At 46.1% G+C, this 18,277-nt stretch overlaps 1 protein-coding gene and 1 long non-coding RNA gene across 2 annotated transcripts in view; one reads left to right on the top strand and one right to left on the bottom strand.

Moving 5' to 3' along the window:
* Positions 1–18,277, bottom strand: part of LOC134807410 (fibroblast growth factor-binding protein 3-like) — a 185,244-nt gene that overhangs the window by 6,117 nt on the left and 160,850 nt on the right. The gene's annotated exons all lie outside the window — the stretch shown is intronic.
* On the top strand, positions 13,538–16,449 carry LOC134807440 (uncharacterized). Its single transcript, XR_010147910.1, has 3 exons — positions 13,538–13,623; positions 15,148–15,241; positions 16,172–16,449. It is a non-coding gene; the product is annotated as an uncharacterized LOC134807440 (long non-coding RNA).

Below are 18,277 nucleotides of genomic sequence, written 5' to 3'. Positions count from 1 at the left end.
CTCCTGGGAGTGGAGCTGCCTGTGGACACTGCCCTGAGTCAGGAGGAAGGGTACGATGACTTTGAGCACACCCTACCCGGAAGTCACCAGCTTCCAGGAGACAATGGCCTGAAGAGAAAGCCCCAGTCACCCCAGGGGAGGCAGGGAAGCATCTACCTCTGGCTCTATCTCTAGCATCATTCTTTCTCTCTGGGTCTCTGAGTTCTTAGGTCAGGGATGGTGTCTCTCTTGCTAATAGCCCTGTCTCCAGAAGCACACAGGCTTGGCACACAGTAAGTGAATGAATGTCTCCGTGTCCCTGTCTGTCTCTATGAGCCTCTGTTAGCTGTTTTTTAATGTGGCCCTCTTGCTCTCGCTCTCTCTCCTCTCTCTCTCTTTCTCTCTCTCCCTCTCTCTCTCTCTCTCTGCCTCTCCCTGCTCTTTGTCTCTCTCTTATCTCTCCCCTCTGTCTCCCTCTGTCCTCGGTGTCTCTCTCGCATCCTCCTCTGTCTCCGCCCCACCTCACGGCACACGTACTCACACCTGCCCCAGACCTTTCCCTCTCCTGAGCTCCCTTTGTCTTGGTCCCTCTCCCGTTGCCTGGTAACAGCCCTCCCCTTCACCAGCTCCGCGGAAACCATAGCAACGGGCAGCCGGAAGATGCGGCCATTCCTCTCCCTTTTGTCCATTGCATTTCAGCAGCGCCAGCGCACGTGGACGCTCCAATTACAGGTACTTGGGAGGGGACGCCTTTGTCCGCGGCCCATTCACGGCGGAGCCGGCTCCGGGCGGAGAAGCTGTCGGGCGCTGTCGCACAAAGCGATTTTGTGCCTCCTCCCGGCGCCTTCCTCCACTCCCCGCCGCGTTCAAGGACAAACAAGGACCTCCAAATTCGTGTTCAAACGCCCCGCGTGGTAGGCAGTGTGGGGCGTCAGAGGAGAGTCTGGAAGGAACCCAAAGGGTGAGCAGACCTAGCCAGTGAAGAACACACAGACATACTGACCCAGCAGCCCCCAGAAGAGAAGCCAGGGACCAGAAGCGCAGGGCACGGGAATGTGTCATGATTGGCGCACAGGCTGTGGCCCCACCGCTGCCTGCCTTACTCCCCTCTGCGCGCTGACCTTCCACTCCTCCTGCACCGAGGTCCTTCTCAAACCAGAGGCTTCACACCTGTTCTTCCCTCTGGCTCAGATTTCCCATCCCTCTTTGCACGCTTAACTGCTACCCGACCCTCAGTCTCAGCTCCAGCGTGCCTTCCTGGAAGAAGCTTCCCTGCCCACCCCTCCATTCCCTTTTCCAGGTTCCCACAGCCCCCTAAGCTGTGCTTTCCACGTCTACAATCATATATATTTCTTAAATGCTGTATAAGTTTCCAGCGGCTCCTGTAACAGATGACCACAAACTGGATGGCTTAAAACAACACGTATGCATTGTCTCCCAGCTCTAGAGGCTAGAAGTTGGCAGTCAGGATGTGTGTAAGGCCACGCTCCCTCTGAAGACTCCAGGGGAGGATCTTTCCTTGCATCCTCCAGCTTCTGGTGGCTGCCAGCATCCTTGGCATTCCTTGGCCTGTGGACACATCACTCTCATCTCTGCCCATGGTCACGTGGGTTTCTCTCCGTGTCTCTCTGTCCTAATTTCCCTCATTTTATAAGGATACCGGTCATTGGATTTGGGTTCACCCTAACCCAGAATGACCTGTCTTAACTTGATTATATCTGTAATGTTATTTCCAAATGATACAGACAGGAGACAGGGTGACACTGGGTAGAAGAGGGTGGTTCTCCAGCAAAGGCCCCACCCTCAAGCCTGGATACCTGAGGCCCTAAATGAGAATGGGAATTCCTGTTTTCAAGGCCCCAAAGTTGCCTTTTGGCCCACCACGCCCCCTATCCTGCCCCCATATAAACCCAGAACCCCAAGCTCCAGAATACAGACCAGCAGGCGAGGAGACAAGGAGGCAAGCAGATGGATGGCGGAACAAAGTGGCAGAGAAAGAGAGAAGAGGAGAGATGTCTGGACGCCAAGAGGAGTCTGGCTGGGGCCGGTCAGAGAAGAGTCCAGCGGCTGGGCAGCCCGACTCCAGGGGAAGATCACCTTCCCACTCCATCCCCCTTCACGCTCCCCATCCATCTCACTAAGAGCCATCTCTACCACTCAATAAAACCTTGCACTCACCCTTCAAACCCTTGTGTGATGTGATTCTTCTGAGACACTGGGCAAGAGCTCAGGATACAGAAAGCTGTCACATTGGCCCTCTGCCCTTCTGATAAGGCAGAGGGTCCATTGAGCTGATTAACACTCAAGCCATCTGCAGATGGCAAAGCTGAAAGAGCTTTGTAACACTGGGGTGGCAAGCACCCACCCGTAGACACTACCGTGGGGCCAAGAGCCCAAAGCACTTGCCTAGCCTCTCCACCTGCCCATCTGCATGCTCCCCCTAGGTGTTTGAGCTGCAAGGTGACTGAATAGGCAAGCCGCACCTCTGTTGCACATCCTGCTAGGGGAATCAGGGAACTCTCCCATTTCACAGAAAAGGTCACATTCCAAGGTCCAAGGTAGAAATAAGTTTGGGGAGAGGAAGCACTATTCAACCCAGTATGGGTTATTCATATAACCCAGTAATGGTTATTCATTCTCCCTCCTCTAAACTTACAAGCCCTGAGACCTCTGCAAACCTTTACCCATGACTCTGTCCCCCAGTGTCTGGTCAGCTAAGAGGCCAGTCAATATTCAGTGAATGAATGAGCAAGAAAGAGTTGCTTCTCCTCCATGAGCCTTAGTAGTCCTTATCCATAAAATGGGCATAATAGCATTACTTCAAAACATCATGGAGGAGGAATCCACATCTGACAGGTAGAGAATTTGAAAAAATCAATAACCATGTGTATCAGTCTCTTGCCACTGCTGTACAAATTACCACAAATTTCATGGTTCAAACCACTCCAATGTACTCTCTCACAGTTCTGGAGAAATCCAAAATCAACATGTCAACAGGACCATGCTCCCTCCAAAGGCTCTAGGGGAGGATACTTTCTTGCCCCTTTCAGCTTCTGGTGGCACCAGGCATTTGTTGGCTTTTGGCTGAATCACACCAATCTCTGCCTCCATCTTCACATGGCCTGTCTCCTGTCCTGTGTCCTCTCCTTTTCTTATCAGGACACTTGACATTGAATATAGTGCCTACTCAGATAATTCTGGATGGTCTCATCTTGAAATCTTTACACCTGCAAAGACCCCTTTTCCAAATAAAATTACATTCACTGGTTCAGATGATTTGACATGGGGACATCTTTTGGGGGAGGGGGGAAGCCACCATTCAATCCACTACCATGATTATTATTTCCATAATTAAGGTACGAGCTGTGGCTGCTGACAATTTATATTCAATCAATATTTATGAGGACCAAGTAGTTGCAGTTCTGAAATGTCCTGATTTTTACTGAATTTTCACAATGACCCTGATTTTTACTGAATTTTCACAATGACCCTACTGTTTGCATGTTAAAAGTTGAGACAAATGAGGCAGGAGAGGTAAGGTGATGTCCCCCTACATCACAAACAGGGCAGAGTCCTCCGATGTACCCTGCCCCAATCCCAGCCCAGTGTGTGCACAAATCATTCCTCTGCCCAAAGCCCTTTCTTTTTCTCACCTTCACTAGTTAGGTCTGCCCATCCTTCTGGTTCCTTTCAGACTCTCCTCTGACCCTGCAGGGCTATGTTAGGGTTCCTCTGGTTTCCATGGCATTCTTTACTTTTTCTCTCTGTGTCTATTTGTATCTGCTTCCTCTGAACTGTGAACTTCTTGAGGCTAAAGACTGAGTTTTGTTCAACATTACACCATCACAGCTTAGCATGGAACCAACCATAGAGAAGGAGCTCTATAAATATTTAAAGAAGTGAAATTGTATGTGTGATGGTATTGACATGGACTTATTCAACTGAAACATATCAATACCAGTTACATTATTATTATGACTTGTTGTCTGAGACCCAGGTCCCACAAAAATCCTGAGTTAGAGAAAGCTAGTGGATACTTACTCCTAGGATTCAAGGGATTGCCAAGTTTGAAAGACTGAGCAACTGGAAAAACCCTGGTGCCATTAATAGAAATCAAGAGAATTGATAGTGTAGACCAATGCTTATCAAACATTAATATGCACGCGAGTCATCCAGGGACTTGTTAAAAACACACATCCTGATTCACTTGGTCTGTGGTGGGCCTGTGATTCTGCATCTGCAAGCTCCCAGGTGACGCTGATGAGGCTGGTCCTGAAACAAACTTGAGAAGCAAGGTTGCAGCTGATTTGAGCAGGAGGTCAAGGATGGTGAGTTGGATTTGGAAATGCTGAGCTTGAGTTGCTCAAGTGATTATCTGATGAATATTTCAATGAGGCAGTGCTAACAACACAGGACTAGGCACTGGAGAGAGGGGCGATGATTACAGCTTTCAATTTGGCACATCATATAGGATGTTGGTGAGCATGAGTATGGGCAAGGAAAAAACAAAGAGATATTTGGGAAATATCCACATTTGGGGAAAAGAAAAAAAAGAAATAGAGAAGGAGCAGTTGGAGAGAGAGACAGAGAAACCAGGATGGCACAGAGTCCCAGGACAGTCAATTGCTGCAAAGGGTGAAGACATTGAGGCAAGGACCTGCTCATGGAATTTACAACCTTGAGAAAAGATTTCACTAGGGTGCAGGAGGGCAGAGCAGACACTGTTGATCCCTACCCCTGCCTTTGGGCCATGTGAATTTACCAGCAGCTGCAGCAGATTATTCCCCCATGCAGAAACTTCTTACCTTGAACAACCGTGTCCAGTTATCCTCTTCACCTGAGGACTTTCTCCAACTCCAGAGAAGCTTGCTTGGCCTCAAGTAGTCTCAACTCAGATGTGTAGGGGAGTTAACATCCTGGGGGACAACCCCTAACCACTCTGGTGTGGGAATGGGTAGATAAGTACCCCAGTTTCTCAATTCTCTAAGGAAATGTTTCTGAAGCATGGTTTCTCAGCAGAATTAAGCTCCAGTTGCCCACAGCAGCAACTGCTCAACACCACACCTTTGATTGGCTTATGCTTCCTAGAATCACCTCCCTAATGAATTCTTTGTGTCTAAGTCTTTGTTGCATAGTCTGCTTTGGGGGAAACTCACACTAAGGCAGGTCAGTAGCCACATTGCAAGAGTTTAAATCAGGACAAATACAAGAAACAGGTGCATTAACACAAGAATGGGAGTTGTTTTAAACTAGCCTTGCAAATAGCCCCTCATTCACCAACCCTGATCTGAGCAAGCAGGTAATCCAGTGATTACAATCACTGATTTCTCACTGGATAAGGGAAAGACTTAGAAGGCAGGTTCACATTAGCACTTCCAAGCATCACCACCATCACCAATCCACTTTAATACTTGTCCCCACAAAAAAAAGCTGACACTATCTCGGGAAATGGGCTAAGCTTGAGGAAGAGGATAAAGTTTGCCTGGTTTGGTTCACATCTCTGGAGACAGTGTCTGGGTGCAGCTGAGGTTGCTGCTATATATAACACACAAGCACAGCTAATAAAACTGATTGTAAAGCACTTTGCAGATCCAAAGTGCCACATAAATGCTAAATAAGAAAATTAATCTTAGCTACAAAGAACTCACGTTGTGAGATTGGAGTGATTTTTGAGGCTGCGCCAGGGGAAGGGGAGTGTGTGCCATCTCTTGTCTCTCACCCCTACTCTCTGCCCTCATTCTCCCCCCAACCAATATATGCACACACACTCCTGAGAAGTGTACCAATGCTCCCATATGCACCCCTGACACACGCCCCCCAACAAATATACCCCACATGCATACTCATTACCCTGCACATATATACATCCAAGGACATCTTTATAGCCATGCGTATATACCCACATGCACCCCAACACACACACACACACACACACATGCCAGCATGTATATCACACACACGTATTCAGAGACATCTTCATAGTCATGCATATACACCCAGAGGCACACACATACATAGCCTCCCAGGTACATAACATCTTCTAAATATCCTCTTCAGATATGCTCTTATACATGTGGCCACAAATGCATCCCCTAAAAACCGCACACATACAAAACATTCTCTAACATACAACCCACCACACATAGTCTCACACATGCCTTTATACATGTTGCAGTATTTTGAATCATTGTTTGAAATTCCTGGCTGGCCGCAGTGGCTCACAGCTGTAATCCCAGCACTTTGGGAGGCCGAGGCAGGTGGATCAACTGAGGTCAGGAGTTCAAGACCAGCCTGACCAACATGGTGAAACTCTGTCTCTACTAAAAATACAAAATTAGCTGGGCGTGGTGGCAGGCACCTGTAATCCCAGCTACTTGGGAGGCTGAGGCAGGAGAATCACTTGAACCCGTGAGGTGGAAGTTGCAGTTAGCCGAGCTTGCACCATCGCACTCTAGCCTGGGCAACAAGAGCGAAACTCCATCTTAAAAGAAAAAAAGAAAGATATTCTTCACACCCTCTTTGCATTAAAATCATATGTCCGTGCCCGTCATCACAAGATTCAAAATTGCCTCTCACTATGGCCCTACTTTACTTCCCCACCTACTGATGGTGGACTTGATCACATAAGTTGCTTTGGCCAATGAAACATTAGCAAATGGTTATCTAAGGAGGGTTTAAATATGTTTGTAAGCTTTGGGTTGTTCTCTTGGTCTCCAATAGTCTGCCAGGAATAGAGCATGCCTCTTCAGCCGGGACCCCAGGATGGACACAGAGCAGATCTAAACTTCATGTGCAGTGTGTACAGCAGCCCAGCTGGACTCACAGCCCAAGGTAGAGCCACCCAGATGAGCCCAATCTAGATTAACCACAAAATACAAACCCGGAGTGGTGAGACTAGACTAGGGATCAGAAAACTATAGCCTATGGGCCAAATCCAAACTATTCCTATTTTTGTAAAAAACGGTTTAATAGAGCACAGCCATGCCCATCATTTATACATTGTCTACGGCTGCTTCCACTTTACAAGGGTAGAGTTGAATAGTTGCAATAGACACCGCGTGGTCAACAAAACCTAAAATTATGTCATCTGACCCTTTATGGAAAAAGTTGCCCAGGCTTGGAAGAAGTTTTCCAACCCCAGGATTGGTGCTAGTTGTTGTAAGACATTATTGGGGTGGCTTGTTACACTGCATGATTGTGGCAGTGGCTAATTCATTTGTACAAATACAAACACTTCAGACACTTTCTCATGTGCCTATGTTTTTGTTTCCATGTACCTATAGGTGCACAAGTTTCATCTCATAAACTCACCCATAGATATCCTCAACAGACACATAGAGATACACTACTTTTTTTTTTTTTTTGAGATGGAGTCTTGCTCTATTGCCAGGCTGGAGTGCAGTGGTGCAATCTCAGCTCACTGAAACCTCCGCCTCCTGGGTTCAAGCAATTCTCCTGCCTCAGCCTCCCAAGTAGCTGGGACTACAGGCATGCACCACCATGCCCCGCTAATTTTTTGTGTTTTAGTAGAGACAGGGTTCCACCATGTTGGCCAAGATGTTCTCGATCTCCTGACCCCGTAATCTGCCCGCCTCGGCCACCCAAAGTGCTGGGATTACAGACGTTAGCCACGGCGCCCAGCCCTTGGAGATATACTTTCATGGTCTGTATACACATGGATCAACACACACAAACATACGTAAACATATACCTAAGATATTCCCACATAAAGTCACACATGCAATGTCCCTACAACCACTCACACGTTCATCCACATGCCACTCATGTGTTCATGCTACCTGCCTTCACTCATGCCTACATACTCCCACGCACAAAGGAACACATGGGGACAGGTGCAACCTTTTCGGTTCCACTTCAGTTCTTCTGCCCATCTGTGTAACGAAGCTTGAGCAATCCGATAAGCCTACTTTATTCCATAAAAATTACTTGGCCTGAGGCCAGGCATGGTGGCTCAGGCCTATAATCACAGCACTTTGGGAGGCCGAGGCGGGTGGATTTTTTTTTTTGAGGGGTCAGAGAGACTGCCTGTTCACAGACTGTTTTTACCTTCTGCCCCAACAACCCTCGATCCTCAGGTTTTCTTCCTCTGAGCACCTTTAGCTGGCTCTGTATGCTTCTTGGCTTCTCCTCATTGCTTTAAAAAATCCTGATGCTCAAACCACACTCCAGATAACAGTAGCTGGCACTTGGGAAAGACTCAATACATATTCATTGTTTTCTTCCTTGATTACCACAGGACATACTCTCTTGTCTCCTTTCCAAAAGCTGTAGAAGCAGAAGAGGTTTCTTCCCTGCAGGCTTTTCCAGCACCCTACCTCCACCCCTCCAAAACTCACTCCTCTAAAATTTTATTTATTGGCTTAAATAAAATATAGCTCCAGAATCAGCCCTGTTTTTCAAGCACAAACAGGAAGCCAAATATCAAATTTTTCATGGATGGAGAGCAGCCAGCTGAATCCAGATAGGAATATGGATGATCCTCACAAAAGGCTCTCGAAAGACCCTGAGAATTCACAAGCTGGACAAGCAGGAATGCCCTGAGCTTTGATAAATCAGAGCAGCAGCCATTACCTCTGCCTGGGCTGGGGAGGGAGGAATTTAGGGTCTTGATCACCTTCCACTCCAATGACCATGTTTCTACTTTGCAACGGAAGCCAGGTTGGAGGCCTGGTGTAGCATACACAGAGTTGGAATACTGGAGACCAGACCAGCAGGGCAGATAAGGGGTTGTGGGGTCACCCAGACCTAGGTTCAAATACCAGCACTACGAGGTTTTAGCTGAAACACTTTGGGTAAGTCATTTCACTTCTTCAAACCTCCAGTACTTCCTCATAAAAGCAGCATAATAAAATACTTCCCTTGAAGGGTTATGTTGAAGATTTTAAAAATGAAATATGTCATTATGTTTGTCACATAGCAAGTACTTGATAAGTGGCCCTAATTCCTCCCTACATGAGTGTCAACATTTATAGATGTTTTTGTTGTTAAGTATCTGGGGGACCTAGACTTCTCTGTCACATGCATTATCCTATTTAATTTTTGTTCCTGTTTCCTTCTCTTTCGTTATGTAACATTTTAAAAACCACATGTTCATTCAGCTGTTTCTCATCAGCTTCGTTCTGTTCCCAAATAAACACATTCACATAAAATAAAACAAGTTTAATGAAAAGAGAATTTTTTTCTCAAAAAAATTTTCTGATGATGAAATGCATGTAAATGATGAAGATGAATTCTATTTAATTTTTTGTGGAATATTTTTCACCAGAAAAGTGTTTGCTGAAGGAACAAGCTATGCAGTCGATATAACCCTCTTTTCCTTATTATAATAATAAGTGTTTACCATGTCACACCACATTTAACCCCCATCACCTCCTGACCAAGTAGGTACCATTTGGGTCCCAGCTTTATTCTGTTTAATTATTTTATTGAACTATAACATGTTACTCAGAAAAGTGCACGTCATAAATTTACAGGTTGGTGACTTTTCACAAGGCAAATATACCTGTATAACCAGTACCCACATCAGGGGTCCCCACACATTCCCCCCAAGGCCTAATAACTCTCCTGATTAGATTGATTTAGCCTGTCTTGAACTTTATATAAATGGGATCATATAGAATTGTGATAGACAGAATAATGACCCCTCAAAGATGTCCACATCCCAATCCCCAGAATCTCTGAACATGTCACCTTGTCTGGCAAAAGGACTTTGTAGATGTGATTAAGGACTGGGAGATGGGGAGACTATCCTGGATTTGGACCTGTGTTTTAACAATGTGGCCCAGATTGGTTAACTCTAAGGCCAACTGTCACGCACCAGTGATGAGGCTGGGATTTAAACCCAGACAGTATCTAAAATCTACATTTTTGACTACTGTTCCAGGTGAGGAAACTGAGGTTCTCTGAGACAAAGTGCTTTACCTAGGATCACCCAGGCCAAAGGGCAGAGTTGGGCTATGGCCTGGACCTCTGCCTCCTGACTGCATGGTCCATCACATCTGAGCTGACATGCCATGGGTACTTCCAGCCTAGATCCATGATGCTGGAAGCTTCTCCTGATGACAGACTCTTCCCAGTCTGCCACTGTTGTAACAGCTCCAGGACAACAGCTGTATGAGCCACTTACCAGGGAGGCTCAGTGGATGCCCGGGTGTCACTTGCTGTCCCCACCCCTTTAGGGGAAAGAAAATGCCACCAGACACCTGGTGATCTCTGAGGAAGGCTATGGTCTCTAGGCCCCTCCACACTGGATAGCACTGACCACCTGGAAGGAAATGTCAGGTGGACTTTTTGCATGGCACGTTGACTGTGGGATAGCTTAACAGAGAGATGGAGCTGAACATCATGGCTGCCTGGGAAGGTTCTCCCTGGAGACAAAGGGATATCAACAGTTGCGTCTCTTCCAGAGGAGCAGTGAGCTGACCACAGGGCTGAATGCAAAGCCAGGATCCCTGAGACCAAACAGGATTCATAGACCATGTGGACTCAAAGGGATATTTTACGAAGTCCCTAATTCTTAAAATAAGGAAACTTATCGCCTAGAGTAATACTGGCCAGTCTTTATTACGTACCTACTAAGCACTAGGCACTATGCTAGGTGCTTCTGCATTGTTTTCTTTATAATCCTCACTAGTCTAGAGACATGGGCCATTATTAGGCCCCCTTTACTGAAGAAGAATGAACGTTGAGAAGACTTGCTCATGGCCACACAGCTGGAATTGGGAACCAGCACTTTCTGACTCCAGAGGTAGAGTGCATACCCACTACATTTCACACCCTCTAGAGAAGGAAAGTTTCTTGTCCCAGTTATACTCCAAGCAATGACATCTAAGACCACAGTTCCAGCATTCTGACTCCAGATTTATCTTATATATCATGAAGTCTACTTTGCAACTAATAATAGACACAAATAGAGGATGAGTCACAGGCCCAGAATTAACAGTATAGTAGTTATAAACATGGAGGCAGAGGACAATTCATTGCCCATCAGGCTCATTTCCCCCTCTCTCTCGTCTCAGATGTAAAGTCTAATAGTCTAAGGAAGTTCCACTCCTTTGCCAGAGACTGGTCTGGGAAAAAGACATGGGACCTAGCTTCTGACCAGTGATTTCTGGGAAGTGTTTCCTTGCACTTAAAGCAACATAATTAAGAGCAGGCTTCTCATCTTCCCTGGATGTTGTATCTGCATATGACACCTGGAACCACAGCAGCCACTTTGTAACCTTGAGAGGAGCTGACCTGAGGGTAATTCCCATGAACTCAGAGATGGAAGGAATCCAAGTCAGATGACATCATTGAAATGTTGACTAACCACAGAACCAAATGACCTCCAGACTACCTGTTATGAACTTTATGAAAGTCTTTCTTAAATATATTGAATCATGGTTTTCTATTACTTGCAGCCAGAAGCCCCCTCTCTAATACAATGAACTTTAATTCTGGTGTTAGACTGCATGGATTCTAATCCTCATTCCATCAACAATTAGCCATGTGACCCTGGGCAAGTCTCTTGACCATTCTGACCTTGGTTTTCCTCTTCTGTAGAATATGGTAGGTGATAAAAATTCAAGACCAGTGGGAGGGTACAATAGGAGGATGAAAATCAAAGCACTTTGCAAATGGAAAAGCCTGAGGTATTACTGGATATTATTGTTGATATTATAGATTCAGCAGGGCCAGAAGAAGCCTGAGGCATCCTGGGGGGCTCAGAGCCTGCCCTTGTTCCTGGGGATGGACTCTAGGAAGGGAGCAGCTGCAGCTGCTCAGATAAGAGCACATTTGCATTCTCCCAGCCTCCCTGCCCAGAGCTCTGCAGACTGAGCCAGACAAGCAGCCTTTCTTGGGGGCACAGGGCCAGCAGCATGCATCTGATAGAGGCAAGGAAGCTGAGGTGGGGGCTGAGAGGGGGCTGCACCCCAGCCATGTAAGTCCACCAGGGAAGGTCATGCACTAGTAACTGTGTAATAGTTCAACTATCACTTCCCGACAGTCTACTAGGTGGCCAAATCCTTTGTTTTAAGCATCTCCTTCAACCCTGGCAACAACTCTATGAATAGAAGTAGCTTTATTCCTATTTTATGGATGAGAGACCCAATGTTCAGAGAGGTTAACAAACATGTCCAAGTTTACACAGTCAGGCGTGGAAGAGCCAGGTCTGTCTGACTCCAAAGCCGTGCTCTTAATCACTATGCTGTAGCCAAGAATATTAAATGCCCCTCAAGCAGCAAGGAAAGAAGAAAGCAAGAGCAGTCCTGGAAAGAGTGGGGCACTGTGTTTATTGACCTCCTTGCCTTCCTGGAGCTCACTGCCCAGCCTATGACTGAAGCATTCAGACTCCAACTCTCCCTGCATTTTGCTTTTAACATCCTGGCCTCTCTCAAAACTTTAATTTTCTTGTGTCAGCTCTCTTAAGAGTCCCTGAGGGAGACAATGCTGCTCTGAAAACGGCTCCAGAAAAGTGGAGAACATACTTTTCACGCAGGGTCTGGGGGCCCAACAGAGCAAGTGAAGAGGAGCATTTGGGATTGGACTGGTTATTCTCTGTTTGTGACACTCCCCCAACCAGATCCACTCTCTGCCATGCTCTGCACTGCCCCAGGTCCTAGCATGCTGGCCTGTATGGATGGTGTCAACAGGCTCACTTTTCCTGTGGCTTCTCTGTGGATTTGACCAACAGGATGTCACCAGAAAAGATTAAAAAGCTAGAAGGAAGTTCTAAGTATTTCTCCCTCCAACCCTACCACCACTCCCCCAGCCTCAGTGCTGCAACTCCATCTGTGGTGAAGTCCTTCTTTTTTTTTTTTTTAACAGAGTCTCGCTCTGTCACCCAGGCTGGAGTGCAGTGGTGTGATCTTGGCTCACTGCAACCTCTTCCTCCCAAGTTCGAGATTCTCCTGCCTCAGCCTCCCAAGTAGCTGGGGCTACAGGTGTGGATCACCATGCCCACCTTATTTTTGCATTTTTAGTAGAGACGGGGTTTCACCGTGTTGGCCAGGCTGGTCTCAAACTCCTGACCTCAAGTGATCCGCCTGTCTCAGCTCCCAAAGTGCTGGGATTACAGGCATGAGCCACTGCTCCCAGCCAGCTGTGGCTAAGTCCTTCTCGACTACAGCTCCTGCTGGTTCCCTCCCTGGTTCTACCTATCACCAAGTTCTGGTAGGCCCACTCCTCTCTGCATATTTAAGCCTAGGGGTGGTAACATTTCCCAACTATTGCTAGTCTCTTGGTGCCTCAACATCTCTCATTGGTTCTCCCAACCTTGCCTGCTCCTCTGTGAGTAGTACCTTCATTACATTTTCTCTAAACTCCCATTTTTCTGTTTCCTCATGGGGCCCTGAGTATGAGGAGGTGGGACAGAGAGTGGGTGGCAGTTTGTAATATGTCCTCAAGGAGTTGGACTGTCTTGGCTCAGCTATTTGGGTATTAATAAATTTGCCAGTGGGAGGAACTTTAAGAAAATTGCAGTGATTGGTTCTACTCTGTGTGATGTCATCAGAGGAGGGTGGAGGTTTGTGGCTAGGGCAGTCCTCCACTTCCAGAGATCCAGGCTCCAGAAACAGAGGAATTTCAGGCTTCAGGATTTCAGAGGCCAAATTCCATCTGGCCTAGTCTGCCTGGCTCACGGTAAGCTTTAGAATGGTAAAGAATAGAAAGTCTATGGTGGCAAGATGGTATGTAGCTGTCACACACAATAGCACCCTCTTTTCGGTTATATGGCACTTTCAAATTTACAAGGCATTTTCTCATGAATTTGTACATCTGAGCCTCATAACAATCCTCTGAGACAGATTAAGGCTGTTTACTCCCATTTTACAGCTATGAAAATTAAAAATTAAAAATTAGAGAAGGGAAGGGACACATCTAAAAATCACATAGCACCAACGGGTCTCAACTTCCAGCCATGGTGATCCCAAGTCTGGGGCTCTTTTGAACACACTTCAGATTTCTGGCTGATGAAATATCTGCTTCAGTGGCTGCAAGATCACTAGTCAACCCTAAGAAGGCTGTCCTTCCCTCAAACTCAAAAAATAAATAAATGAATAAAAACTAGCATTTGTTCATTGAAAATCTATTAAGTACAACACATTGGGCAAAATACTTTATATACACTTTATCCCTTTTAATCCTCAATAATGATGTGAGGTAGTTATAATTATCCCATTTTAATGAAAAGGAAGCTGAGGCTCAGAGAGGTGAAGTGATTTTCCCAAAGTCACAAAGATATAAGTGATAGACTTGGGATTTGAAATAAGTCCATTTTATGCCTGCTGTGCTCAACCGTTGCACCAAACCTCCTCCTAAAAGAAAGCATTGTTGTGATGGATGAAAGCCATGTCCTTCTCCTCTGCCAATGCCTGGAGCTACGTTTGCAAATGGAGTGAGCTGCATGTTGAAACCTAATTATTCTGCAAGCAGCACCCATAACAAGGCAACCCCTCTCCTGGCAGCTTGTCTTCAATTCTTTGCTCCCACACAATATTGCCAGAGGCTCAGGGGGGATGAGAGTCAAGTTTCCATAGATGGAATGGATGAAACCTCACTCATCTGTAGCATTTCATACTTTTGGATGTGTTTGAACATCCATTGGGTCACTTCATCCTTGCAGTAAACCTGTTGAGCACATAGGACAAATATTTCCACATCCCGTCTTTCTCTAGAGAAAATGAAGGGTACAAAGAAGCGAAGAGACCTTGTCCAAGGTCACACAGCTGGTATAGGTAAAGCCAGGATTCCAACCTACCTAGATTGTGCTCCAAATCTTTTGCTCACTCTACTACCCTGTGCTTGTCATCTTGAAATAAGAATCTGAGAGGTAATGTGACTTTCCCAAGGTCACACAGCAAGACATCGTTACCAGAATTAGACTCAACCGACATACCTTGTGTATCCTAGCCACCCCCACCCTTCCACATTGTCTCCTCTTTACCTCCTTCTTCATTCCTAGAAATTCTCCCCTCTTGATTTCCCACCTCAAGTTCTCCCTCTAGAGGTAGTTCAAACTAAGAGATGTCTCTCACCCCATGACCTCCTTGAGAAGAAACACAGAAAGAGAAGGGGAGGGAAGCCATTGCAGGCAATACTTGTGTGAGTTGGTGATGGCAATGTTTCTCAAACTCTTGTCAGCATCTGCCTGCTCTTTGCCTGCAGGAAGGAGGTGGAACAGCTGTGCGCACATCTGCCAGAGGAGCTCTTTAAAGAGCAGAGAGGATGCTATTTTCCTACCAGCAGTAGCAGCAGCAGGGCAAGTGCTTGAGGCTCATTTTGGGTTGATTCTCTCTCTGACTAAAGGTTCATGTCTTCAGAACAGCTGTGCACACAGAGTGGAGTAAGGCTGTCAAGCAAGGAGACCTCTGAAGCAATCTCAAAAGCCCCCTGGTCAAATTCATGTGAACTGACTATTCACAGAGGTTGCTTACAAACAGAATATAATAACTAAGACTAATTGTGTATGCCACATGTATAACTTAGAACAGCTATCAGCTATCATGTGTATACTTACTAAATATATATATATCTACTGTATATAAAATACAGATATCTACTGTAGATTATAATATATATATATAAACATATATATATCAAAAAAACTCTACATCATGGCTACTATTATTATCATCCCCATGTTTCAGAGGGGAAAGCTGGGGCAGAGTTAAGTTAAATACCCTGCCAAAGGTTACACAGCTTCATTGTGGTGGAGCCAGAATTAAAGCCCAGAAAGTCGAGTTACAGAGTCAATGTCCTTTATCTCTGCGCTATATTTACTCTGAGTGATTCTAAAAATGTAGTGCATATAAGAATTACCCTGACACTGTTTAAAATTCAGATTCTTGAGCTCCTGCCCTCTAAATTCAGGAGGGATGGGCTAGAGAGCTCAGGGATATGCATTTTAATAAGTTCCCTTGCTTGGCTCTTGTACCTATGGTTGATAGACCACTCTTTGAGAAAGAATTACAAAGAAATGTGTTCATTCACATATTTTATAAGGTAAGAACTGTATGTCAGGACCTAGGATAGGCATAGCAGATAAGAGGAAAGGTAATTATGATGCCAGCTGTAACTTTCTGAATGCTAACCATGTCCTAGGAACCTTGCTAAATGTCTTGCATTCATTAATGTTTAATTATCACCACAACCCCATAAGGCAGGTGATATTATGACCTCTTCATTACAGATAAGAAAACCGAAGTTCACAGAAGTAAAGTGACTTGTCCAAGACCTCACAGCTATCAAGTAGAGAAACTGGGATTTGGATGCAGGTCTGTCTGACTCCAGACACCGTGATCTTAACCATCGAGGCAGAGTTTCTACCTTTTAGGAATTTCCAAATAGAGGAGACAACCTCAGGACCTGAACAATGCAGAAACACAGTCAAAAATACAAAGAGCTAGGGAGTGATGCCTATATTGTGCTGTGAGGGTTAATATCGCTTCCTGTCAAAGGACAATCTAAGGGAGGTGATATTTGTTAATATACAAGGTTTTTTTTAAAAGAAGGGGTCAGCTTTGAACACAGTAGTGATCGCAACTGGGGAGAAGAGCAACCAGGAAGAGAATATATCATAAGCAAAAGCACTGGTGTGGAAAAGAATAGGGATTTGGCGGGAAGTGTGAACGATACCACTGGTTGGTGTGAAAATACAGGCAAACCCGAATAGCTCATGTCCTCTCAAATGTTTGTTCAGAAGCCACCATCTCAGTGATGCCTAAGCTGACAATCCCATTTACAGATGCATCAAAATTTGCCCTCCTTGTTCCTCTTTTCTGCTCTATTTTTTCTCCAAAGAACTTTTCACCTCTAACAGACAATGTACCTTCCCTGCCCATCCCCTGCCCCCCAATTCTTAAATATCTCCACCCACTAGAACATAAGCTTTAAGAAGGCAGGAATTTTTGTCAGCTTCACTCCTTGAATTGCCAGGGTGTATCACAGGACCTTGAGGGTGTTGAGGGGTGATAGGTGCTCAATAAATATCTATCAAAATTTGAATGTAGAGCCAGGCATGGTGACTAATGCCTGTAATCCCTTTGGGAGGCCAAAGGGGGCAGATCAGTTGAGGTCAGGAGTTCGAGACCAGCCTAGGCAACATGACAAAACCATGTGTCTACAAACAACACAAAAATTAGCAGGGTGTGGTGGTGCATGCCTGTAGTCCCAGCAACTAAGAAAGCTGAGGTGGGAGGATTGCTTGAACCTGAGAGGCAGAGGTTGCAGTGAGCTGACATGGTACCAGTGCATTCCAGCCTGGGTGACAGACTGAGACCTTGCTCCCACCCCCCACCCCACAAAAATAATGTAGGAAGCAAGAAGAGGCATCAAAGGAAGACGAGAGAGAGAGAGAGAGAGAGAGAGAGAGAGAGAGAGAGAGAGAGAGAGAGAGAGAGAGCCAAAAAGTCAGCACCTTGGACAGAGAGAGAGAGAGAGAGAGAGGGCGCGAGCCAAAAAGTCAGCACCTTGGACAGAAACCCACTGCCCTTCTTCCAGGGAGTTTTATCCCTGGCTGTCCAACAGATTGCAATCTCATATAGGACTCTGAATTTCTTCCTTCCTTCCCTCCTTCCTTTCTTCTTTTTTTGTTTTGTTTCTTGAGACATACAGTCTCGGCTCACTACAGCCTCAACATCCTGGGTTCAAGCGATCTTCCCGCCTCAGCCTCCCGAGTTGCTGGGATTACAGGTGTGCACCACCACACCTGGCTAATTTTTGTATTTTTAGCAGAGACAGGGTTTTGCCATGTTGGCCAGGCTGGTCTCGAGCTCCTGAGCTAAAGTGATCCACCCACCTCGGCCCCCCAAAGTGCTGAGATTACAAACATGAGCCACTGCGCCCAACCCCTGTCTCCCTTCTTCTTTCCTTCCTTCCCTCCTTTCTCCCTCACTTTCTCCTTCCTTCTTTCCTTCCCTCCCTACCCCATCCCTCCTTCCCTCTTTCCTGCCTGTCCTCCCTCCCACCTTTTTTCCATCCCTCCTTTCCTCCCTCCTTCCTTCTCCCCTTTCTTCCTTCATCCTTCTAGCTCTCTACTGATGAGTTTAATGTATATCCAGAATGATATGCCATCACATCACCTCCAGCTGTGGCAGCCCATGCAAGCCACCCCAGCTGCAGACATCAGTAGATTCCAGGGTCCTGGCATTCTGACCACAAGTCTGGGGAGCGCAGATGGTGTTTTCTCATTAAGGCAAGCTTAGGAAGCACAGCTCAGTCCACTGGAGTGATTCCTAAATCAATCCTCCACCAGAAGACAGCCTTCTGAACTCTTTTCTCCACCAAAACATCTTTG

This window comes from Pan troglodytes, chromosome 10, assembly GCF_028858775.2.
Source record: "Pan troglodytes isolate AG18354 chromosome 10, NHGRI_mPanTro3-v2.0_pri, whole genome shotgun sequence".
NCBI lineage: Eukaryota > Metazoa > Chordata > Mammalia > Primates > Hominidae > Pan > Pan troglodytes.
Note: the sequence above shows the minus strand (reverse complement) of the source record. Positions and strands in the feature narration are given on the sequence as shown.